The sequence below is a fragment of the Ascaphus truei genome, chromosome 2 (genome assembly GCF_040206685.1).
Source record: "Ascaphus truei isolate aAscTru1 chromosome 2, aAscTru1.hap1, whole genome shotgun sequence".
In the NCBI taxonomy this organism is placed as follows: Eukaryota; Metazoa; Chordata; class Amphibia; order Anura; family Ascaphidae; genus Ascaphus; species Ascaphus truei.
This window is the reverse complement of record NC_134484.1, coordinates 121,585,018-121,612,260: the sequence shown is the minus strand read 5'-3', so window position 1 is coordinate 121,612,260 and position 27,243 is coordinate 121,585,018. Positions and strand designations below refer to the sequence as shown.

The 27,243-nt window shown below is 45.6% G+C and overlaps 1 protein-coding gene across 1 annotated transcript in view; it reads left to right on the top strand.

Annotated features, from left to right (window-relative positions):
* The first annotated feature begins 9,705 nt into the window (after nt 1-9,705).
* Nucleotides 9,706-27,243, top strand: part of DTNA (dystrobrevin alpha) — a 373,309-nt gene continuing 355,771 nt past the window's right edge. The window contains exon 1 of the mRNA XM_075584537.1: nt 9,706-9,970. The gene's annotated coding sequence lies outside the window, so the exon portion shown is untranslated. The remainder of the gene's footprint in view (nt 9,971-27,243) is intronic.

Below are 27,243 nucleotides of genomic sequence, written 5' to 3'. Positions count from 1 at the left end.
CGGAGGTGAGACAGTAAAGAGTTGACGAAACTTCTCAGGGTTTGGTTTACGTATATATACTGTACTTGGTTGTTCTGTTCTGTTCTGTTAGGGAGAAGGAGTGGCTCAGTGAGTAAAGACACTGACTGACACTGAGATTGCTTCAGGGGAGCCTGGTTCAATTCCTGGTGTCGGCTCCTTGTGACCTTGGGCAAGTCACTTTATCTCCCTGTGACTCAGGCACCAAAAACATAGATTGTAAGCTCCACGGGGCAGGGACCTGTGCCTGCAAAATGTCTCTGTAAAGCGCTGCATACAATTAGTAGTGCTATACAAGAACATGCTATTATTATTTGTGATTCCTAATGTGATATCTGCTTACCATAAGGCTTTGGTCCCGCTGCAGCCGGCGGCACGCGCGGCAGCGGGCCACCAGCTGCTTGCCTCCGTTCTAGATGTCCCCGCTGGCTCCTTCCGGCGTGGCTGACTGCATGTTGTGACGCGTCAGCCAGCCGGAGCTACAAGGAGCTTGTAGTTTCGGCGAGTGTCGCGTCACGTGAGACGCAAGGGAACCAATCACGGATTGGATCCCAGCAGCCAATATTATTCCCCCCTTTGCTCCGATCCACCCCCCCCCCCCCCAACCTCTGTTCCGATTTCTCCCTTCTGCTCCGATTCCCCCCTGCTTCGATCCCCGCCGTTACTATTCACCGTGTGTGTGTGTGTGTGTGTGTGTGTGTGTGTGTGTGTGTGTGTGTGTGTGTGTGTGTGTGTGTGTGTGTGTGTGTGTGTGTGTGTGTCTACGTGTGTCCTTCCCTCTGTGCTGTTCGCCCCTGGGACTCCTGGCTTCAGAGTGCGAGGGGCTCCGTCCGGGAGTGAGAGAGGGACCGACGAGGGGGGGTACGACAGCACAAGAGCCCTCCATTCAAATTACGCCCCCCGCTCAAACCACGCCCCCCCCTGCTCCGGCTCCCGCTCCCCCCCACCGATTCCGGTCCCGCTCCCTACAGACCGCAGGTAGCGGTCAAATGCCTCTCAGTGCGCTGCCTGCATGCAGTGCGGGCGCTCAGACTGAGGGAGCCTCTTCCCTCTATTCCTTACCCTATTATCTCACTAAAATTACCAAGGCCACCATGGCTTTCAGAGGCACAACATGTGGGTCATAATATGGAACTTTCTCATGGAAATCTATACGTACATATGGTAACGGATGGATCAGCAATGTAGCTACAGATGCAGCTACCAGTATTAGAACACTTACCTGGGAAATTCTGAGAGATTCTGGGGCAGTCTCACAGTAAATGCCTCAACATGCCTCAACATTTCTGTGAGATTCTTAATGGCCTGTAAGGGCGCCGTGCCCCTTACCTTCCAAGTTGACCCTCTCTCCCCACACTCCTCACATACCGGCATTTCCCATCGCAGGAGTGCGTGAACGCCGCACCAGGATTGCCATCTCCCGCTCAGCGCTGACCTGCGCTCCAGCTGCGGGTTGCGTGCGCCGCCGAGGCAGACCGCCACGCCAGCACTTCCTGGCAGCCGCCCCAGCGCTGAGTCCCAGTCGTGGGCACACACGCATATATATGGCTGACTTGGAATACTCAGCACCTGCCCTGCACCCAGCCTCGGCTTATCAGCGGTCCACTTACCTGTGACCTCACCTCCTACCATCCCCATGGCTCCTCACTGGTATTTAGTTCAATCAGCCCTAGGCTGATTGCTGAGCATAGTTAGTTCTTTGTTGTGCTTGCTACTAGCCCCTTTGTTGCATTCGTCTTGTCTCCTTGTACTTAGACCCCAGCATTGTATCCGGACTCCTGACCTCTGGCACCTTTCGGACTCGGCGCTCTCATTGGACCCACGATCCTGGCTTCGGACTCTGACTACTCTCGACTTCTCCAACCCTGATACGGCAAGTACCTCCTACGATCCTACCCTCTCTTGCCCTGACCCGGCCTGCCACGAGCTGCGCGACCCGGCTTTGCGGCCTAGGTCTGTGTTTTCATATCCCCACCTCAGCCTCACGGTCCGGTCCTGGTTTGTGGTGAGTACCCATGACATGGCCCAAACTGAATGGGACAGCAGGGACCCCTCGCTTTGGTAATCTGATGGGCCATTAAGAATCTCACAGAAATGTTGAGGCATTTACTGTGAGACTGCCCCAGAATCTCCCAGGCAAGAGTTCTAATACTGGTGGCTGCATCTGTAATCACTTGTCAGTGTGCAGATTTTATTGATGCACATATTGAATGTTTTTTTTGTTTTTTTAACGGCAGCTTGAACTGCTGCTTTAAATAACATAGCTTTATTTGCAAGCGTTAAACATAATGCTGCTTAGTGAATCTGGGATGAATAAGATTTAAGTTTTAATGAGCATGTTGGCATCTCATTTAAAATAATTGCAATCATTTAGTGAGAGTAAAACTGGATGATTATATGCTTTAGTGAATATTGTAACACTAGTAAATACTGTTATTTGAATGTTAACTTACTGATCCTTTTTTTTTCACATAGATTTGTGTTACCTTATTTGAAACAATGCATCCTCCAGAGTTGATCTGCAGCACTACCAGCAAAGAGGGGCCCCCTAGTTCCTGAGATTATATACATTTCCCTTTGAAGAATTCTTGTCCAGGAGAAACAAAAGTTCTACTCACTAGAACATTCACAAACTTTAACCCACAACAGTTCCTGACTCATCTTACAAACTGCCCTTGATACGGAATCAACTTGATACCTGACCCTGATTCTGTGCTTGATTATTTCCAAACAGAGTTCATCAATTCTATGTAACCCATGCTCTGCTATGAAGAATATGAATATTGGGGGACACCTTCTGTGGGTTACAACCTGCCTTATTGCTCTTTACCATTTTAAAGATATGTTATGAAAAAGATACAAAGTAACTGGCACTAAAAGGATCTTAATTAGTGTTGGACCGGGTCCTCAATTATAAAAAAAACGGGTAACGGGTGGACGGTTGTCCAATAGGAACGCTCCGTCTCCTGCTCCGGTCACGTGGTTCCCAGGCGACTCACACAGACACTGTTTACCTGCTCCATGCTGTGGAAGTGATTCCTGCAGCTCCCCCACCCGCTGAAGATACCTCCGATGCTGCCACTGCCACAGGACTGCTGCTGCTGGTCCTAGATGTCTTCGGAAAGGTAAATAATAAGATTATTTCCAGCTGCCCTGACATTACCCGACGCCGGGAGCCCACTTCTCAGTTGCCGGGTCCGGGTAGCTGGAAATGTGCCTGGTAACGCCGGGTACCGGGTAATTGAAGGTACTCAGTACACCATTAATCTTAATAAATACAGGTGCCTGCAGAATACACACACCAGGCAAACAAGACTAGCAAAAGCGCAATATTACTTTGACAATCTTCCCCAAAATACATCAAATCCAGCAAACTTCTTGATAAAGTTCTTTTGAACGAAACGCGTAGAAGGTTTGCTGCTGTCCCACATCACCATGAATTATCAATAAAGGACTTATTTTTTGCAAGACCTGCTCTTTTCATTACTGCTGTGCGCTGCACACCCTGGCTTTTGGATACATATTCTACTACAGCTGCACGCTCTGGAAGGGAGACTGGGGAAGGAAGAAGAAAACTACAGTGAGTACAATACCTGGGGCTAACCCAATGAGGAAGGGGGGGGGCTGTCTTTGGGCAACCCACCCCAACCTTCAGGGTACCTTATGCCCTCCTAAGGCTCAGTACTACTAATCATTTATTTGTGATTTACCCAGTTCATGCTCCCTTCCTTTAAATACAGTCCCAGCACTTTTGGAGCACTATTCCAAACACACAAACCACGTTAATAAATACAGGTGCCTGCAGAATACACACACCAGGCAAACAAGACTAGCAAAAGCGCAATATTACTTTGACAATCTTCCCCAAAATACATCAAATCCAGAAAACTTCTGGAAGGTCATCAACGTCCAGTGAGAGAGACCTTCTGAGGGTTTAGGAGTGATATAAAAACTGTAGACCAAGAATGCAAGAATCTGCAAGAAAATAATTCAGTTCTCTCTGTCCAGATCAGTGAATGAGATATGAAACTCCATAAATCAGAAGAGGAGAAGAGGCTATTGATACAAGAAACGTCAAGGATGCAATTGGCACTGGAAGAAGCACAGAGCACCCTGGAAAACGAAAGAGGTAACTCCCTATTTTTCCAGTTAGAGCTTTCTAATATCAGTGCAGAATCTGAAAGAATAGAAGCATCCTGACACTTCAAAGATACTACAGAGCCCTCATCCAAGAAAGGCTGGAGAGACAGAGTTATCTGCGCAAACGCTCCGCAGCTGTCTTCTTACAGGCCGCCTATAGAGGGATGAAAATTCGTCAGCTTTGTCGCCGAAATAAAGCCGCCTGCATTCTTCAGGCATTTGGAGAATGCAACAACAAAGGAGGAAATATGAACATTTGAAACAATGTGTAATTGTACTGCAATCAAATGTTAGAAAGTTTCAACAACAAACACGCCACAGGAATATGAAGAAAGCTGCTTGCGTGATTCAGTCCACATACAATCCTGCGTCCTAACTGTCACGCTGTGCTGCCTGCAGACCAGACCTGTCCCCTGCGCTGAGGTGGGAAGTGGAGTACACGCACCCACAGCAGAGAGGGCGTGTCCGGAATGTGGTGTTAGAAGTAGCCAGGCCTGGGTACACAGGTAAGAATAGTAATGGTACTTGCCGGATCCAGGGAAGGAGAAGGTACCGTAGTAATATTCGTAGCCGAGGGTCTGGGGTATGAGAGATCTGGGAGGTCGCGGTGCGTGAGCCAAGTCCGTGGGTCTTAGAGGTAAAGTAGTCAGATGGGAGCCGAGATCAGGAGCCAGAGGGGGTAGTCAGACAAGCCGGGTCAAAGCTGCAGAAATCGATACAAGTAGCGCGGCACAGGATCCAGACAACACAAGTACTATGCAGAGCAAGTAGGAAGTGACATAGCAGGGCATAAGAATCGCAAGAGACCAATCAGAGCAGGGGGCTTGACGGGGGCTTGCCAAGGAGCGGCTCCGGAGTGGACAGAAGGGAATGGTTGTTGGGAATCAGCTGTGAGCACAGGGGGCGTGGCGACAGGTGAGAGGCGGAGGCAGTGTCCGGATGCGAGGCATAAGCAATGAGGAATGGCGTGCGTTCTGTAATGTGCGCGCGTGCATGTGAGATGGCGGCGGTGTAAGTGACCGCTGCGGCGGAACAGAAGGTAGGTGCCAAGAGGCGGCGAGGGTATCGACGGGGGGCAGGGACAGCAGCCGATGTGGTATAGGATGGAGGTAAAGAGGGGACACGCCGCAGGGGACGTGGCCCCTGATTCCTTACACTAACCAAGCAAGCTGTGAGTTCCTATAAGTACATTTCCTATGCTGTCTCAGTTCTACAGTCTGCTTTCCACAAGATGCTGGAAAGAAGAAGCAGATTGCGACTGAGAAGTGCAATTCTGATCCAGTCATTCTATCGTGCCCACGTAATCCGAACCAGATTCTTTGGTATAAAAACCGCTGCCATCAAGATTCAGTTTGTGACTAAAATGAAACAGGGATATAACCGCTATCGCACTATGAAAAAGGCATCACTAGTTATTCAGCGGTGCTTAGGTCTGGAAGAATTAATGAACCGAGAAAGAAGGATGCCACAGGATACAGTCGGAGCGGAAAAGCGTCCCACCAAGGTTGAGCTGCTGGAGATCTATAATGCTGAGACAGACACAAATGGTCTCGCCAGTAACACGAGAAAGATTACAGCACAGGGTCTGGGACGGTTCGCTGTCAAACTTGGGGAGGAGTTTGAGTGAGAAGTTCAATGCGGGCTTAAGGAGAATAATCCCATCGCTGACTCTTGCGGGGAGTCTGATGTGCCTATTGCGGATTCCAATGCTCACTTTGTGAGGAAGGAAGCACCCCTCTTGGATTTTCCTGCAGTGCCCGATGCTTGTTCCTGCACCGTTGCTGTGGGAGCAAGTACTTTGCCCATCAACAAACCACCAGAGGTGGGTCACCCCCGTGTCTGCCTTTCATCCAGGTCTCCGGGAAGAGCCTGGAGGATCATCCGGAGAACGCTCCCGAGAGGGGGGAGTAATGTCAGGGTCTTCCTAGACCTCCTGCTCCCAGCCACAGTTCCCTTGTCTGCCCACCGGGTGTGCTGCTGTTTTCTGTCTGCTCTGGGTTTCCTCTGTCTGTCCCCTCTTGGTGCTCCTGTCCTCTGTCTCTGCCTGTCCTTATAGTTTCATGTTTCCTGTGCTTCCTTTGCCTTTGCTTTGTTTGTGTCCAGACTCCTTTTGCTTCTGCCCTGTTTCTGTTTTGTTCATGTTTGAATTCTGGATTTATTAATTAAAGGCCCTTGCTATTGAACTAGCTTGCCCCAGTCTGTTTCCTGCTAGCAAGTTCCAGTCCTGTTCCCCAGTCCCAGTCCTATTCCTGTTTCCCTGCCCTGTTCCTGCCTTCCTGCTGCCGACCTCTGCATGTGAATATAATGTATAACCCTGTTCATTTAATGTAACCATGTATTGTCATCTTAACTCTGTCCCCAGGACATTGTTGAAAACGAGAAGTAACTCAATGGATTACTTCCTGGTAAACAATTTTATAAATAAAACAAATAAAAACAATATGGCCAGTGCTGTCTGTCCTACTCTGGCATCAGTGACATCATTGCGAGATGACATTGCATCTTCCAGTTGGGTGATCCAGTCAGGCCCAGTGCAACCACTAGGCGACCGGGAGGGGAGGTGAAAAAACAGAGGGGGAGCGGAGATGCAAAAACGGAGGGGGGGGGGGGGAGATGCAAAAATGGAGGGGGATATGGGGTTCAAAAATGGAGGGCAGATGCAAAAAAAGGGGGATAGAGGGGTTAAAAAATGGAGTGGGTGGGGAGATGCAAAAATGGAGGGGGATAGGGCGGTTAAAAAAATGGAGGGGTGAAAAATGGAATAAGGTGGTGAGAGACGGGTGTGGGAGGAGGGAGAGAGGGGGCGAGAGGGAGGTGGGCGGGGAGGGATGCCAGAAACGCACCTGCTTATGTTTTGATTGGGGTGGCTGCTCCATCAGAGAGGTTAGCCCAATAATCCCTTAGAAAATTAGCAAGTTCCTATGATGTATGTAGCACGTCAAAGGAGGACCATGGCGTGCCAGGCACCATGCTGTATTAGGTACGTCATAAGGGCACTATAAAGGTTAAAATGTCATGCTAAATAGGGAAACACTGCTTAATGAACGCATATGTGTGGGGTTTCATGTACAAAAGTTTGGATGCATATACTGTATATCCCCAGGGGAATCAGCCAAAGGGATGCATTGGGATCAGTGGCTCTATGTATCAGTATTTTAATACGTGTGTCCTATATGTGTATCAATATGCTTTCAGTGGGTCAAAGAACATCAGGAGCTGGAATTAGGCAGCTACAGTATATAGCACATGGAGTACCATTATCCTCTCCACAGGTAGACAGGTCCACAGCACAGTGCACTCTATTGGTGCAAAACATTTGTTTCCCTCTGGTAATGTTAAACACTGCTGAGATTGTAAGTCTGCATCATTTTTGCTTATGTGGGTGCTATGGCGATAAAGTGTGCATGAGTTTTCTACTGCTGAGAACACACACCTTTTCTTGCATTGATACAGTACATATATTGTCTCTGTTGCACTGTAGAGTGGTAGGATGGTGAGAAACAAGTGCATTGGCAGAAAACGCAGAGCACTTAAATATTTTTCTTTGAGAAACAGCTTTTCCTTTCATCCTAACCACAAATCCAGCAGTTTTTTAGTTCAGAGAAATTAAGTGAAATAATGTTTATGGGGCCTCTAGATAATGTAAGAACTGAGTCTCAGCTTAAACTCCTTCCCCCCTCACCCCCCCCCCCCCCCCAAGAAACTGTAGTTGTCACCCCCTATTAAAGCAGCGGTCTGTGCTGCTCTGTTGTTTTGGGAGGAAGGGGGTACCCTTGAGGTCAGTAGACCACGGAATCCCTCCAAACCACCCTGGATCAGAAAAATGGGTGATTGCTGTTGTAAGTTTGCTCACTCTACGAGACCTGTATGCACAGTATTACACATTCTATGACATTTAAAAGGTTATTTATACCACCAGGTGGGTTTCTGTCACTGTAGTGATTGAACTGACGAGGTGTAACATGACTACTAGCCCTACTCAATATTCAGTGGAGGCTTCTTCCCTGTGCAGTAAAAAAAATCAGCTCCATTTAACTGAATGGCATTACAGTCTTTAGAACAGGGAAGGTGTTTTCATAACGGCCATGGTAAAGCCATACACATGGGTTAAAGAATGGGAGCAGTATAGCAACCATGAGGCTAACCTCCACGGGGTTAACTTTCTTTTTAAAAGAGCAATGTGTCTGTTTCTGGTGGGTTTACCGGAGGAATGCCATAGGTCCATTACTAGGGGGACGGGTGGGCAATAATAATTATTATTATTATTTTAAACTGTCTACATTTATATATTGAATGTTTTTGTCATTTTTCTTTTCTGTAAACAAGCACTGTACACTTTTTGGAACATTAAATGTAAAATGAAATAAATACTGTCTTTGAGCTCTAATTGAACCTCTTGAAGAGATTGTTCTCATTTTTGGACACCTTTTTCTAAATTGGGTTCTTGTTTTAATTATATATGTTTCTAGTATAAGGGGGAGTGAAGACTCCTGAGGTGTAAGCCCTTAAATTAATCCTGGTGGTGGAAGCGTAATACGGGTGTGATGATTTTGGGGGCGTTAAAGCTTATTGTTAGTGAGGTGAGTGAGACAACTGGAGGACTTTTTGTTTTAAAACACACATTAGTGTGTACCTGACAATAACATATTCAGTAAGGAGTTTGTGTAACAAAGTCTGTAAAACTGGGGCCAAAAAAAGTTGCACTGGGGCAAAAAAGCTGTTAAAGAAAATAAATGACATTATTTTCAATGGGTTTTCTTTCTTTTTTTCCATATGGTGGCAGGAGATTTGAATCCTTTCCCTTTACTGTATTTGTTGCTAAATGGCTAATCTGTCACTAAAAGTGACATTATATTATTTCATAGGAAAAGGGGTTTGGGACCCTAACTAAAAAAATGTATTAAAATAAAAACTACAATAAAGAATGAGCTTTCAATAAGGAAATGTGACAGAAAAAGGTTGGGCGCCTTCCAGTCTGTATTCTAGCATTATTAATTACGATTTTATTATCCCTAGATGGAAGTTCTTGTTCCGAAAACAAAGGATCCTCATTCAGTTTTTGTGAGTTGCTGCATTAAATTATTTATTTATAAAATGTTTTACCAGGAAGTAATACATTGAGAGTTATCTCACGTTTTCAAGTATGTCCTGGGCATAGAGTTACTGTATGATGACAAATAATACATGGTTACAAATACAGTGACATAAGTGAACAGGGTATACATTATATACAAGACATAGCATGCACAGTTAGAGATAATATATGTTATAAGCTTATGTAGCAGTTACAGACCAGACAATAGACATCACAATGATACAAATAGTAGGCTATGAAGTGTTATATACCCAAGTGCTTTTGTCCATAAGCGCACATCCAATATATCCTGCTACATGGGCGACTTCACAATGCACCAGGAAGATGAGAATCCCAGAAGGACCACAAGCCCCTCTCCCTCCCCCTCCCCCCCCCCCCCCCGGTGCTGCGCGCTCTGCTGCTGCCTATAGGCAGTGCTGCTCTCTCTGCGCACCGACCCTGCGTAAGCCGCGTTGGTGAATAGCGAGCTGCGGCTCCTGGTAGCATGACGTGCTGTGGCAGCCGGGCTGGGAGACGCAGAGAGCGCAGCGGGGAGGGCGATGCGATAGGCAAAGTAAACAGAGAGCAGCAGCAGCAGCAGCAGCGGTGGCAGCAGCAGTGGCGCTGCCCGGCCCCGACCCTGTGCCATTGGATTTAGGAGCGCTGAAGCCGGGTCTGCGCCGCTTCTCCCCCCCCAGCATGTGCCCCCGGGACGGTCTCCGTGGCACCCCCTGAGCGGTAAGTCCCCCCCCCCCCCGGCTGCTGCACGGTGACCTTACGGTGAGGGTTGCACATTATCTCGCAGGTGCACACAGCAGCTGATCCATTGCACACACCAGCTGAGGTGCCTGGGGGTGGTGACTGATGCATGTGCAGTGGGAGCCCTTCTCCCCGGCGGTGTGAGGAGGAGGAGGAGGAGGAGGAGGGTGTGCGGTCCTTCATGGGGTGGCTGTGAAAGCTGGTGCTGCTGTTGCATTGCAGGAGATGATGATGGGAGGGGGGGTGCATGGTCATCGGGGATGAATAAAGGAAAATGTGCATGGGAAAGCTGGTTGGGGGACATGACTGAGTCCTGTATTTCGGAGACATTGAGCACTGCAGGAGTTTCATTACCATCTTCTCATAATTGGCCTTTGGTCGGTATTCGTTGACGGCAACTAAACCCCTGCAGTGCTCTCCGGTGATCACATACAGATCTTGTCATGTACCAGGTGAAGGAGTGGGTGCAAAAATCTGAGCATCTCTTTATAGTAGTGTTTGATTGAACGATGGCAACCATACTCCTGCAGTACCTCCTAGCAATGTTCATTCACAATGCAAACTCCCAAGGGTTGGGCTCAGATGACATGCAGACCAAGCAAAGAATTGGTGGAGATAGGAGTTCCCTGGTGTAAGGGGGCTTCTCTAGAGGTCTGCCTTTGCTGCTTGTCTGAATTAGAAACCCTAGTGTTAATATCATGCACGGCATCCTTTATTATTCAGACCGTATATAGACATTATTCTACATATACGCCTTGCAAAGCATCCTTCAATGTGCCCCTGCACCTTTAGCTCTGCAGGAGCCTCAGAGCGGATGGTGCTGGCTTCTTCTGGGTGCTGCTGCTGCTGCTGCTGCTGCAGCTTGTGACTCACTGATTCTGGCTGGTGGGTTTGTGCATTGTGTGACAATATGGTTCTGTGTGTGTCATGATGACACTGTGCAGCAAGATTATATTGGAAGCTCTTTCTATGGATCAATGTGACAGTTTACCAAATACTGGTCATTTTCTTAATATCTTACATGATACTTATTGGTGAAATAAGCATGACTGGGATATATTGTAGATTTTGAATGTACAGTAAGATCCTTTTTTTGTTGAGTACAGCTTCTTTCTTATACTCAAGTCAATTCACTCTCAAAACTGCAGTTTAAAAAAAATATTTGTATTAGTTTTTTAATAATATGAAACCATATAAATACAATAATTAAACATACATAGTCGAATTTTGTATATGTATCCATATATAACATCTTTAAAACACTGAATACCATGCTGTCAAATCATCCTTATACTGTAATATAAATCTAGCATGAAAAAAACAAAATTTATTCATATCTCAAAATGTTACAGTTTTAAATCATTAGCGGTAAAAAGTCTGTGAGTAACACACATTTAACATGGCTGCCTCCATTATATTTTTCTCCAATATAACCACCAACATGGTAAGCGTCACTGGTTACTATGTATAGTTAAATGATCATTGCATGAAGCATTTGAGGAGCAGAGATCAGAAGTGGGGGATTAAGACAGCATTTTAAGTAGCCTTCAATATATTTCAGTATGGGTTGTAGGGCCTAGTATTTAGATGCTAAAATTAACACAGAGAGATGTTAGTGAAAATAAAATACTGTATGATTAAGTCATTATAAGGTGGGGCAAAGTGTACACCATGTATCCTTTTGCAGTGTACTGCAGGCATGTCTATCCATGATTACTTTGTAGTTTATGACAAATTAGAATGATTTCTTTTTTTTAGTCGACAGATTATTTGCCGCAAAGCAAATTTAACATCCCGCTTGAGATCTATGATTGTGTCATCACCTGGAACGAGCTATAAATTGATATGAGATGCTAAAAGTAGCATAACAGTACACATCTTGCCATGCACGCGTACAATGTGTTCTGAGTGTAGGTATGCAAATCCACAAAAATGGAAATGTCAAATAAATAATTAATATTGTGTTCCACTTCAGCATGCGTGTGATGACAGGCTGCCAATTAGTTGGGTATAATTTTGGAGTAAGAAGCCTGTTATAGACACAGCTGTACGCGTTCTTTTCATACATTAGTTATATGAAGTGCACAGTGGGAATCAACAGACCATACAAAGTTGCAGTTTGACGTCTAGTTGTGCTGCAGGAACCCTGCAGTAGCAGGGTATATATTAAAACTGTTATTCTCTCTGGAAATACATGTTCAATATAAAGGATAGAATTATCTGTGTTGTTTTAGTGGTGACATTGCCATGCGTGTGATGCTTAGTTTTAACTAAATATATATGTTGACAATTATACTTTAAACGGACCTGCTGCACCTAATATTATATTGGTGTTGTCATTCAGTGAAATGAATCAGCTATATGCCATTTGCTGCTATTTTAGTTGTAATTTCATCATTTAAGATATGTTTAATATAATTGTAGTGTGAGGCATGGAAAAGCACAATAGCAAAACATTGCAGACATAATTTGATCTGTGGCTTTCTCTTATATTTAAAATAGTTTAACATCTATCCCAAGCATGTTTGAATTCCCCTACTACCTCTGTTGGGTGGGGGTTTAACATCTATCCCAAGCATGTTTGAATTCCCCTACTACCTCTGTTGGGTGGCTATGCCACAGATCCACAACACTGTCCATGAAGACGTACTTCCTCACTTTTCCCCTTGGCCTTCAACCCTCCAGCTTCAGCACATCATCCCGTTCTAGCACCTCTCTTTCCCTGAAGTATACTTTCCTGGCAGGGCCCTAGGTGACATCAAGGTATTGGTACCAACCGACCTGATCTGTGTTCCCTCATTCTGTTCTGTTGGGTGTCGGAAAGGTTCAGTAAATCAGTCCTTTGCAGCTTATATATTTAATGGGTGCTCCATGGACCCACACAGGAGGGAGGGGGCGGTGGTGGGTGCAGGTGGGGGAGGGTGGGTGCCGGAGGGACTGGGGGTAGGGGTGGGTGGGTACAGGAGGGGAGGGTGGGGGGTGGGTGCAGGAGGGGGGTTGGGTTGGGGGGAGGGAGGTGGGTGAGGGAGGGGTGTGGTGGGTGCGTAAGGGATGTGGGTGGTGGGTAGGTGGGGGACGGAGGGCATGGTGTGGGAGGGAAGGGGGTGGTGGGTGCGTGAGGGAGGTGGGTGGTGGTTGCAGGAGAGCGTGAGAGGGGCAGGAGGTGCAGGAGAGAGTGAGAGGGTCAAGGGGTGCAGGAGAGAGTGAGAGGGTCAAGGGGTACAGGACAAGGTGAGAGGGGCAGGGGGTACAGGAGAGAGTGAGACGGGCAGGGGTGCAGGAGAGAGTGAGTGGGGCAGGGGTGCAGGAGAGAGTGAGTGGGGCAGTGGGTGCAGGAAAGAGTGAGGGGCAGGGGTGCAGGAGAGAGGGGCAGGGGTTCAGGAGAGAGGGGCTGGGATACAGAACAGGTGAGAGGGGCAGGGGGTGCAGGCGAGTGAGAGGGGCAGGGGGTGCAGGAGAGAGTGAGATGGGCAGGGGGTGCAGGAGAGAGTGAGAAGGGCAGGGGGTGCAGGAGAGAGTGAGATGGGCAGGGGGTGCAGGAGAGAGTGAGAGGGGCAGGGGGTGAAGGAGAGAGTGAGAGGGGCAGGGGGTGCAGGAGAGAGAGAGGGGCAGGGGGTGCAGGAGAGAGTGCGATGGGCAGGGGGTGCAGGAGAGAGAGAGAGGGGCAGGGGGTGCAGGAGAGAGTGAGAGGGGCAGGAGGTGAAGGAGAGAGTGAGAGGGGCAGGGAGTGCAGGAGAGAGAGAGAGGGTCAGGGGGTGCAGGAGAGAGAGAGAGGGGCAGGGGGTGCAGGAGAGAGTGAGAGGGGCAGGAGGTGAAGGAGAGAGTGAGAGGGGCAGGGGGTGCAGGAGAGAGAGAGAGGGGCAGGGGGTGCAGGAGAGAGAGAGAGGGGCAGGGGGTGCAGGAGAGAGTGAGAGGGGCAGTGGATGCAGGTAAAGGCATGAGATCACAAGTCCTAAAATTCTGTACGTGAACCCCCGCCGCACCCCCCGAGAAGGTCAGTTGATAGAAAACAGACAAACAGCACAGAGGGTTCCTTTGCCTGTTTTCTATCATTTGAACTTCTGGGGATGGGAGGCCGCTTCCTCCTGCAGCGCAGCCCTCCTCCAGTGTTGCGGCGTCAGATGACGCTGTGATTAGCATTGCCAGGTGGCTTGTCCAAAAATAATGGACAAAATGGTGAAAGGTACGACGCACGAGAAGCGTTGTTGAGGAAGAATGTTATTTATAAATTACCTGACTGTTACGTCATTTTTTCTACATTTCACTCCAAGTATTCACCAGTTTATATTCTGTTTAAAATCTGGGGAGGGGTCTTGGGAGGGAGTGCCCTTCCTTTGATTTTTTTTAAAGGAAATAGAATATGAAATAGTGCAAATTGGGGCAAATTGGTGTATGCTTGGAGTGAAATTTAGAACAAATTATGTAATGGTCAGATCATTTATAAATAACTGACCTGCAGTCATACTGTACGTGGCGAGCTATACTAATCTAAATGCTCCTCCCATAAATACCAAGACTGTTACACCCCTCCTCTTCCTCACTCTCTCCCCTTATCCGCTCACCCCTCACCCTCTCTCCCTCCCCTCATCCATGGGCGTCGGCAGGGGGGGGCAAGGGAGGGCGCTTGCCCCCCCTGGATCCTCGCATTAATTTAATAAAATATGCTGGGCCGCGGCCCGGGATTAGATGGGAGGCGGGGCTTTAGCGAAAGTAGACAGCAGCAGTCACGCAGGGGTGGGGGCCGCCACGCTCTCCCGCGCTTTTGCACACCAGCCAGCACCTCGATCGAACCGTCTGTTTCATTCCAGCCTCACCGTCCGTCTGAACCCGTGGCCGCATACGGTAGGGACCCGTGGGACCAGGGAGAGATGGAGATGCGGGGAGAGAGGGAGATTGGGGGGGCAAAGAAGCTTGGGGGGGGCGAGGGAGATTGGGGGTGGGGGGAGGTTGGGGGGGGGGGGCAGGGGTGGGGGCCGCCACGTGCCCTCCCGCTCTCCCGCGCTGTAACTCCCCATCCGGCACCCAGACTCTCCCTCTGGCCCTCCCTCCTGCACCCCGGCACCCCTAATCACTCTCACCGTGAGATGGGAGATGCAGAGGTGGGAGAGATGGGAGATGCAGGGGGGGGGAGAGAGATGGGAGATGCAGTGGGGGGGGGGGAGAGATGGGAGATGCAGGGGGGGGGGGAGATGGGAGATGCAGGGGGGGAGAGATGGGAGATGCAGGGGGGGAGTGAGATGGGAGATGCAGGGGGGGAGAGAGATGGGAGATGCAGGGGGGGGGAGAGATGGGAGATGCAGGGGGGGAGAGAGATGGGAGATGCAGGGGGGGAGAGAGATGGGAGATGCAGAGGGGGGGAGAGATGGGAGATGCAGGGGGGGGGAGAGAGATGGGAGATGCAGAGGGGGGGGAGAGATGGGAGATGCAGGGGGGGGAGAGAGATGGGAGATGCAGAGGGGGGGGGAGAGAGATGGGAGATGCAGGGGGGGAGAGAGATGGGAGATGCAGAGGGGGAGGAGAGTGTGTGTATGAATAATGTGGTGCAACTGCATGCAATGGTGTTTTTTTAATATTTAATATTGCTTTATTAACCTTCAAGCTTTCTCAAATTTGCTTGAAAATGCACCATTTGCCCACTTTTTTTTCAAAATTTTCTCTCCTCCCCCCTACCTTCATCCTCTTTCATCCCCCCTTCATCCTCTTACCCCCCCTCCCTTCATCCTCTTACCCCCCCTCCCTTCATCCTCTTACTCCCCCTCCCTTCATCCTCTCTCATCCCCCCTACCTTCATCCTCTTTCATCCCCACTTCATCCTCTTGCCTCCCCCTCCCCTCCCTTTATCCTCTCATCCCCCTCCCTTCATCCTCTCTCATCCCCCCTTCATCCTCTTACCCCCCTCCCTTTACCCTCTCTCATCCCCCTCCCTTCATCCTCTCTCATCCCACCCTTCATCCTCTTTCATCCCCCCTTCCCTTCATCCTCTCTCATCCCTCCTCCTTTCATCCCTTCATCCTCTCTCATCCTCCCTCCTTTCATATCCTCTCATCCCCCTCGCTTTATCCTCTCTCATCCCCCCTCCTTTCATCCTCTCTCATCCCCCCTCCTTTCATCCTCTCTCATCCCTCTCCTTTCATCCTCTCTCACCCCCCCTCCTTTCATTTTCTCACCCCCCCACCCCCCGACTTCATCCTCTCTCACCCCCCTCCCTATCATTATCACCCCCACAGGACAGCCAGAGAAAACACACACACACATACACACACACCAGGACAAAACAGAATAAATACACACAGGACACAGGCAGGAGACCGCACACAGCACACAGTAGACACAGGACACAGCCTCACCTCTCTCTGCTCCACGCTTTTCCTCCACTGTTTGGCCCCACCCCCAGGCTTCTGCCTCTTCCTCCTGATTGAGATGGGGGAGTGTACCTGAGACAGGTACAAAAGGTCCCTTATATTGGCGCACAGCAGACCCTTATGATATACTATGGTCAGGGGTGAATGAATATGTACAAAGCACAAAAAAATAATAAAAGTTTATTAAATATCTTTAAAATGTTGTGTGGTGTAATTCACTTAGATAAAAATAGACTGGATAAGTCTATACTACTACTGGGTATCCCTAGTCAGTGCCAAATCTTAATAGTGTGTGTAGCAAGTCTAGGTTGTATAGTGGCTGCCTGCACTGATGTAATGCGCTGATTGCTCTTCCGATAATATCCACGTGACACATGCGCAGTGGGATCCTCTCACCACACGACACAACACGGCTGGGAACTATGTGCTCAGCCCAGGCATAGGTAGTTACCTTCGTGCTGTTTAGCTTTGGACATTAGCATTTTCGCAATCAGCGCATTACATCAGTGCAGGCAGCTACCATACAACCTAGACTTGCTACACACACTATTAAGATTTGGCTGAGTATCAGTAAACATCTGCATGCAGTGATCTCTCACACTCTGTCTCAAACACCTCCTATTTTGAGCCATCTGGCATGAGATCACTACCCCACACTGGCACTGACTAGGGATACCCAGTAGTAGTATAGACTTATCCAGTCTATTTTTATCTAAGTGAATTACACCACACAACATTTTAAAGATATTTAATAAACTTTTATTATTTTTTTGTGCTTTGTACATATTCATTCACCCCTGACCATAGTATATTATAAGGGTCTGCTGTGCGCCAATATAAGGGACCTTCTGTACCTGTCTCAGGTACACTCCCCCATCTCTATTACGACACTCCTTTGGCAGCACGCTACTCCATCTAGCGCTACTCCATCTAGGGGTTTGAGCGAGGTCTCTCTCCATAGTACTCTTCCTCCTGATTGGCTGATTTCACAGCAGCAGCCAATCAGGATGGAGGAAGCTGCCCAGTCCCCTAGCAGCAGCAGCCCTGCTCTATCCCTTCTCAAGGGAAATCCCGCGATTGGTTACTAAGAGTCCGGAGAGAGGTAATACCGGACACATACATATTTCCGTAATGGGAAATCCGCCACTGCTGTTAGCACCTGCCAACAGCCAGCTCTCAGTTTCCTCCTGTACTTTGTTAAAACTCTCTATGTATTTCAAAGTTTCATTCAAACCCCCTTTTTGCAGTGATAAATTATAGAGCAGGTTTTTTAATTATAACAATAGCAGCCATTTTACAAACTTAATGCAAAATGATTAAACAGTATTCATCTTGGATGAAAAGTAGGAAATAAATGCAATTTATGTAAAATAAATAAATACAAAATGTATGATTTCCGCAGTGCACAGTGATGATTGCAGACCTTTTTTTGTGTGATGTATGAACATTGAACAATACACAGTATACCTAGTCAAAATGCAGGAGAATTGGAAAAGCTTAATTAACTGTCATGGTTTCTTGGACATTTATTTGTAAAAATATGTACTTGCTGTGAAAATAAAAAATAAATTAAAAAAAAGCCTAAAAATGATAGCAGATGCCTTCTGTGACAGCAGGTAAAGAGCTCTTGTCCCAACTATCCTACCTATTTTCTCTACCTAATGTGCAACCGTGTTCATTACAGGACCTCCGGCTTTTTAGCTCTGTTTAGTGATCCGCAGTCTCCACAGTGTCTATTCGGTGCTTTTAATGTAAAACTTGTCATTCTATACTAGCTGTATTGACTTCCTTTCCTGCGAAGAGGAAGCATTTGATCTGTGTTCTACTTTTCACCTTCATAACACATCCCTTTTTTATAGGACATTGTTACTGTCATTGTGTGCGTTTCTCTTGTATCTTAACGGTAAAAAAGGCAGAAATGGATTGGTAAAGTTACTGTTTTCCTAATGGCTCCTATCACTGCGTATATCCAGATATCTCAAAAGGATTATCTGCAGTATGAGGAAAAGTCACTTCACACATTGACACGTGTCAATATACCTCCAAATGGCTATTGTAAGACCGTACATAATCCCATTGGCTCCGTAACAGGACAGATAAACTAAATTGTATTTTTGTTTTTGTGGATGCAGTTTAAAAAATATATAAGTTGATAAATTAACCTTGGTATGTCATGGTTACTCGCTCGTTTTCTAGAGGTGATCGGGCTGGTGTTTACGGCATCCAGGCACCAGCCACGTTGGCAAATAACACTGAGTGCAGAGTACTGTGCAGGACCATTATGGCTACTAGAACCTTGAACTGACCCACATTTACAAAGTGGGGATGTTCCATAAGACACCTTACAACATAAGAAGATTCCTGGAAGCTATATAATTAAATAAGCTGTAAGCGATCTTCTGGCGCCGGAAAGCGTGTTATGTAATAGCACCGCTTATTGAATAAGGGATAATGACCCATATTTACTAAAAGTCTTCTATCATAGCAGACACCTTCCGGTACTAGAAGACACCTTATAGCCCATTGACTTGAATGTGCTGTAAGTTGTCTGCCAGTGGCGGAAAGGGGCCTTATGGCAGAAGACTGGTTAGTAATTTCGACACCGTGTTTTCCAGTAAAGAAGAGTAAAAAGTCATTTTGCAGGGCTAATACTCTTTGTTTGTATTGGTATAGAATGACCAGCGTTCATTCAAGCAGCCTATACTTCAAATATCTATGCAATAAATAAAAATTATATCATTTCACTCTCTAAATTAGCTGTTTCTCACATTCCTCCACACTGCCTCACTTCAAAGCTGGGGTCTGCAGCACTCTGATCGCCAATTTGCCAAGAAGGACAACACCATTCTGAATGCAGTGACTTATCCACTATGGAAATAGGTTTAGGAGTGCTATTATTTAGGGTTATGCTCAAAGTTACTGAGACATGCATGAGGAGATGTAGAACTATTTTATAGTGTAAGGATTAAATAGCACTGTACAAATCTATTTTTTGGCAGCATCTTTATTACAAACTTACATCCCTTCACACACCTAAATTCACCCTCTGCTCATTTTTCCCTTTGACTGAGGAGGAGGTCTCCATGCTCCTCCCATGCTCTCACCCTAAAACATGACCACATTCCCTCACATCTTCACTGCCCTATCTCTGCCACGGCCTAGCTAACCTTTTTAACCTTTTACCTCCAGCATATTCCCATTTTCCAGCCATTCTATTAAACCAACCTATCTCTCTTCTCCCTATTGACCCCAAGCTACTTGAGAGGCTTGTATTCAACCCCTTGACTCACTTTCTCTCCTCCAACTCCCTGCTTGACTCTGCAATCTGGCTACATTACACTGAGTCAGAACATGAAACACATGTATGGTATACGCTTATATACAGTGTTCGACAAACCTATACATTTGCTCGCCCCGGGCGAGTGGATTTAACCCCCGGGCGAGTAAATATTGGCCCAAGCAGCACACGTTTGGTACTAGGTGGCGAGTAGATTTTTTTGTGTGGCGAGTAGATTTTTTGGTGATTTGTCAACCACTGCTTATATATATGTTGTGGTTATTTTGGGGGTTCAATATGAGCTTGTAGGTGTCCTGTATGTTTTACATTACACTGAGACAGCACTAACAAAAGTGGTCAAGTCTGAGGGTTTTTTCTCTGTAATAATTATCCTGGATTTCTCAACACTGTTGATCACCCCCTTGTCCTGCACACTCTCCACTTTAATGGCCTCAGATGCAGCACTCTCCTGGTTCACGTCCTACCTATCCAACCGTTCTTTTACTCCACTGACCTCTCCCCCTCTCTTGTCCCGTGTTACCAACTGTCCCACCGTTACCTGAAGCTTAACTTTTCAAAAACAGAATTTGTAATCTTTTCCCCTTATACTAAAACACTCCCTCACTGTCAATAATACCACAATCTCATCAACACCTCAAACCTGCTGCCTAGGGGTCATCTTTGCCTCTGCTCTCTCCTTCATTCCTTACATGCAATCCTCCCTCACTAAGTCCTGCCATTTCCACAATATCACTAGAATACATCCTTTTTCCACTCATGACACCCATATAAATCCTAATTCACTCAACTTATTCCGCCTTGACTAATACAACCTTCTGCTAGCTGGCATTCCCCCTGTCCCAACTCCAATCCATTGAAAACGCTACTGTCAAACTCATCTACCTCACTCACTGCTCCACTTCTGTTGCTCCACTAGCAAATCCCTACACTGGCTTCCCATATCCTCTAGAGTTAAATAAAAAATCCTAGCTCTACTAAAGCTCTCAATAACACTGTCCCCACTAAAATCTCAGCACTTATCACCAAAAATTCCCCTAAATGCCTCATCTGTTCTGCCCATGATCTCTGTCTCTCCGCCTCTCACTCTCGCCTACAAGATTTATCCTGTGTTGTGCCCTCTATGGAATTCCCTACCATGCACCATCAAACTCATTAAGCTTTCAGCCATTTAAAAACAAACTTAAAACTCACCTTTTTAAGACAGCCCATCCATCCCTCTTCTTGGGGTATTGACCTGGAGTTATCTCACAACTAATACATGTTGAGGGTCAATAACCTGAAGCACTCATATAAGCAGAATCCCATGTTACTTAGATTATGCATTATCTATTGGAGTCCTTTTCTGCTTTATGCTTAAAGGATAATATTTCACAGTATAGATAGACTGATATTAATATTACCAGGAAATATCAGCGTCTTTAATAGGTTATCACCAAGGGACTATATTATATGCACCTTTATTGCAGGACTTGGTGAGAAGTTCCTGAACCTAAAAGTAGCTGCATCTAGTGTGAATATTTACCAAGTCTACTGATCATTACTGACTATAACAACTATACTGAAACTATTAATCCTCTTCGCATATTTATGGTGTATTTACACTCCAATTCCTGTCCTTACTGATGGGATATTAGATTGAACCGGTTGGTTATCAAACAAAAGGAGATTAAGAACTTTATACTGTACAACTAATACTCTTTTACTATATATATAGATTCTAACTCCTACACAGGTGTTGAGGGATCAATTACTGCATAATTGTTTTATACCACTATATTTTAATAGATTATGTTAATAAGAATTTTTAATTATGCCATAACACATTAACTAGAGGATCTGAGTGCCCATAACTGGGTTTACCTGTCTTGTGTAAGTTTATCATACATCCCTATTGGGACAAGCTGCATGACTAGACCAAACGCTATGCGATTTAACACTCCCTAACATCCACATCCCCAAACCTTAACGGGAACCAGCAGTGTGGCTGGACCTATTTCCATCCTGATGTATAGTTCCTTAGAGAAACAACAGAAGGGTAGGGAGTGATCACAGGACCATACTAATTGAATAAAGTAATTTAAGTTCATAAATAGGGTAATCAAATGATGGGTGCAAACTGTGAACTGAAAAGTGAATCAGAAAAGGTGAAGGGGAAACACAAAATGGATGTGCCCCCTAAAAGAATTCACTTAAATGCACACCAACAGGTATAAAAATTAACTTTTAATAAATTTACTTAAAACATATATTACCAAAGTAATGTGTAATGTGAATTAAAAATGTATTAAATCAACGCTATCAGGCATCCATGTCGTCAATTATAAAGTCATACTATCCCAGTTGACCACTTAATGTTGGTGGGATATAGAGGACAGAGGATGCTAAGAGTCAGGGTATTAACCCCTCTGGAGCAACGGTGAGACCAAGTGGTAGGAGTATATAAATGTTCACAAGTGGGTGGCCAACGGATTAAATATCCAGCTTCCTTGCTAAATTACCAGCACTGCGCACTACAATAGAGACTTTAGTGTGTTAGAGTGAGAGTGCTTGAGTGATAAAGCTGGCACATACAGTGATAATGATGGTACATACACTGCATCATGAAACTGCCAGACATAGCAGTAATAGGGTGAATTCACACTGATGAACTGTGAAAACACCTCACATAGAGTGCAAGGAATGCAGGCACACTGACTGTGAAATTAAATAAATAAATAACTAACTACTAGGGTCTGCACAGTTAGAACCAGGAGACTGCAGACACTACATTAAAACAGCTCCAAGTAGGAGACTGACAACATTGCGCGTCCAACGCGCGTTTCCCTCCAGCAAAGGAGCTTCTTCAGGGACAAATTTTACTGGGGGAGAGAGGTCTGAACCCTTTTATACCCTTGCAATACCCTAATTGCAAAATCAATAGCTAACAGCTGTTGCACATGCGCACTGGGCTCACGCCCAAACTAACTCAATAAAGTGCTCAAATGCTAATAAAGTGCAATATCAGGAGAATCCTTAGTATTGTACCTTTATTTAGCCGTGTTTCCATCGTTATCCGGCTGTTGGTAGAGTTTCTAAAGCCATAAATCATGAGCGCCGCATAGAGTGTCTAATGCGCATGCGCGGGGACCTAAACAATATTCCTATGTTAGTCCGTGCGCGTTGCGCATGCGCGGGAACTTAGACGTAATTTCTCTCTGTTCCGTACCCATTGCGCATGCGCGGGGACTTAGAAAACATTTCTATATTGGTCCATGCGCGTTGCGCATGCGTGAGCACTTAGACGTAATTTCACTCTGTTCCGTACACAATGCACATGCGCGGGGACTTAGCTGTAATTCCATGTATGTGTCAGCGCCTGTTGCGCATGCGCAGAAAAGTTAGGCATTATACCATGCTTCCGCGCACGCGCAGGGACTTAGAAATTGTAGACGATTGTAACCCAGTCATTGTGCGCATGCGTGGGGACTTAGAAATAATTCCATCCGCGCACTTACATAGTGCGCTTGTGCGGTCTGCGCATGCGTGAGGACTTAGGAATTATTTCATTCGGGTCTATACGTATTGCGCATGCGTGAATACTTAGAAATTCTTCGCGATTTCTAGCCATTAGTGTAGCGCATGCGCGGGGACTTAGAAATTATTACAGTATCTACCCAAACATAGTGCGCATGCGTGGGAACTCAGGATTTAAAAGATAGAAACAAATGCACATGGATAAGGTTGTAATAAAACATATGCATAGGGTACTGACTATAGATAGAGGATAATGGTATATAGGACCTATATTGCACATTTTATATTGGGTGATTGTGCAAATAAAATTGTTAACAATCCCCCATAAGTATATTATACTACACAATGTGTCAACTTACAATGCAGTGGTGGATAAGTCAATTAAACAATTCAAAAGGTATGACTGTATACATGCACAAAATTTATTGGCTATACTCATTATATACAATACATATACACACCTTACACAGATACTAAACCCACTGCTGGGTTTAGAACTTTAGTATTATAGTCACTAGTCTAAATAATAATAATGCTACAATCTATTTAATATTTCGATACCGAAAGCTGGAAATTGTCATAGTGGACAATGAGAATGACATAACTGGTTGTCAGAGAGACCAGTAAAATGTATGTTCACAGTGTATGGATAGGAGGATAAATATGTCCGACCAAATGACCCCCTAATCAAATAAAGGGCGTGAAGGTGAACCCCTCATTAAGACCATTAGGGCTCCTAGTTTTTAACTTGTAAATCCATTCTGCTTCGATACGAAGCAAGGATTGGTCAGTATTGCCGCCTGTCATGGGACATTTCAGCTGATAAATGCCCATGAATTTAATAACATTAGTATCACCATTATGACATTGTGTAACATGTCTAGCAACCGATGTCTCTGCAGAGTGTTTAATGGAGTTAATATGTTCAAGAACACGTCTGCGTAACTGTCTGGTTGTCTTGCCAACGTATCTCTTACCACAATTACATGTGATAAGATAGATGACGTTGGTAGTACGACAGTTGATAAAGCTGTCCACACAGAATTGTGAAGTATTGTCATGATTGGCGAATACTTTGCCAACGTTGATATGTCTGCACGCTTTACACCCCTGGCAGCGGTACATGCTTTTCACGGGACTCAACCAAGTGGTAGTCCTAGCCCGTTGGAAATGGCTATTCACTAAAGAGTCCCGTAGGTTCCTAGACCGCCTGCTGGTAATGGTGGGTCTAGGGCCTATAACCTTCACCAGGTCGTCATGTGCCTGAAGAAGATGCCAGTGTCTAGCAAAATCTTTTTAATAGCCCACCATCTTTTATTAAAGGTGCCAATGACTCTGATTGTTTTGTCCTTCACCTTCTCCTTATTACTGGACAGGAGTGAGACCCTATCACTGTGTAATGCCCGATGATAAGCCTTATTCAATGTTTTGATGCTATACCCACGGTTGAGGAACCTGGATCGAAGTTCTTTGGATTGAGTAGTAAATTCTTCGATCGTAGAGCAGTTCCGCCGGAGATGGAGGTACTGCCCTATTGGGATACCCGCTATAAGGCTCCTGGGATGCTGGCTCTGTGCCAGTAACAAACTATTGGTTGCTGTGCTTTTCCTAAACACCTTGGTTTGGATGTTTCGTTCGTGATCAACATAGATGTTCAAATCTAGAAATGTTATTGAAGTGGTACTCAGCACAGTCGTGAGCCTCAGATTAAGCGTGTTTGTATTCAGCTTCTCAACAAATTCATGCAGAAGTTGACTGGATCCTTCCCATAGGAGCAGGATATCATCTATGTACCTGATCCACATAGAAATGTGGTCAGTGTACATAGATAGTTTCTCATTGAAAACGTGGGTACGCTCCCACCAGCCCAGGTACAGGTTGGCATAAGTGGGTGCACAAGCCGTGCCCATAGCCGTACCTTGGGTCTGGGGGTAATACAGCCCATCAAAAACAAAGTAATTGTGTGTTAGAACATAGTTCAGTAGGTCTAACACAAATGAGTTGTGTCTATTGAACCTACAGTCCCTAGTCGCTAGAAAGTATTTGACAGCAGTGAGACCATTCTTGTGAACGATGGAAGTATATAATGATTCAACATCTAGACTTACAAGAATGGTCTGAAATGTAACATGGATACTGTCCAGTCTCTATAGTGTGTCTTTCGTATCCTGAACGTACGATGGGAGGCTGATGACGAAATCCCTCAGGACCTTGTCCAAATATATGCTGCTGCCTTCGTACAAGCAATTATTGCCCGAAACAATTGGGCGACCAGGGGGGACTGTAAGCGTTTATGTACCTTAGGTAGGGTATAGAATGTCGCCACAGTAGGTGACCTACGGTACATAAAATCAAACTCACTTCGGCTTATCATGTCTGTATCAAGGGCATCCTGTAAGATGTTCAACAGTTCTAATTTATATTCAGATGTAGGACTACGTTCCAGGGTCTCATAACAATCTTTGTCATTGAGAAGTCTCATGTTTTCGCTAACATAGGCTTCAGTGTCTAATATAACAATGTTACCACCTTTATCAGATGGTTTGATGGTATAGGCTTTATTAGACATCAGATCTCTTAGGCCAGTTCTTTCCTCAAATGTGAGGTTATTATCAGACTTATAGTGTTTAGGTTCGGCTTCAAGGTCCCTAGTAACGCAACCGACAAATAATTCAACAGCTGGACAGGTGGTAATGGGCGGGGTAAAGTGACTCTTGGTCTTAAGGTGAGTAAAGGGACCAGTTATATCACTATTTGGTAAGATATTTTGGTCAAACAACTGACAAAGGTCCGCAACATCCTGTCTTTCCTGTACACTCATACCATCCGTGAGTGCATTTGGGTTATTGGCAGTACGCTTAGAATGGAATTTGTGTAACAATAACCTTCTGCCAAAGAGGTTCAGATCCTTCACCCACTCAAATAAATTGAAATCTGAAGTGGGTGAAAAGGATAATCCCTTTCTTAACAGATTGAGTTGACTATCACTGAAGGAATGACTGGACATATTGAAGACTTGCAGGGCATCATTGTCTATACAGTTATTAGTCATTAGGTGGGTGCATTTTGATTTTTCTTTGTTCTTGAGACCTTTTTTCCTCTCCTGGTTTTGCGTTTTGGAGGGCCTGTGCTAAAAAACCAACCTGAGTATCTTTAGTGGCCTTGCTACCTCTACCTTTATTAGAACCCTTCGGTCTGGAGCCCTTCTGTTCACTATCAGAAGCTTCTGTCTCTGATGAGGAGTAGTCAGAATAAGTACCCCTTCTCCTAGACCTAATAGGGTATCTATAGACTGTACCCTGCTCGTAATCATTGGTATCACGTAAATATTTAGTATGTTTTCTATCCTTCAACTCTTGTCTAAACTTGATCATATTAGTTTCCAACTTTTTCTCCATCTCCTCAAATTCCTGTAGTTAATTGTATTTACTAAGGTCCTTGAGGTTGACATCAAGATCTTTATTAGTCACATCTAACCTTGACTTCTCATGGTCAATGAGGAGATTCATAAGCTCATTAGAGCATCTGGACAAAGTGTCTTCCCACTTTTTAATAAAATCCTGGGAAGTGATCTGATACGCGGGACTTAGTTTCAATCTCAGTTCTCTTGGGATCATATTCGAGTCAAGATAACTTTGTAGACTTGTGATCTCCCACCAGACTTGAGATTGAGTGCGCAGGAGTTGAGAGATATTACGAAAATAATTTACGATATCGTGACCAGTATCAGAGGTACCCTGTGATGTTTTAGTAAAAACATTTCTGGCCTCATCTTGCCAGCCAGACATATCCATGCCACTAGTCAGATAGCCAGCCATGGTACGTATGAGAAATGGATCCACTCCCTAGAAGCGGTTAACTAGAGTCCCCCAGAAAGTCACTTAGAGAAACAACAGAAGGGTAGGGAGTGATCACAGGACCATACTAATTGAATAAAGTAATTTAAGTGCATAAATAGGGTAATCAAATGATGGGTGCAAATTGTGAACTGAAAAGTGAATCAGAAAAGGTGAAGGGGAAACACAAAATGGATGTGCCCCCTAAAAGAATTCACTTAAATGCACACCAACAGGTATAAA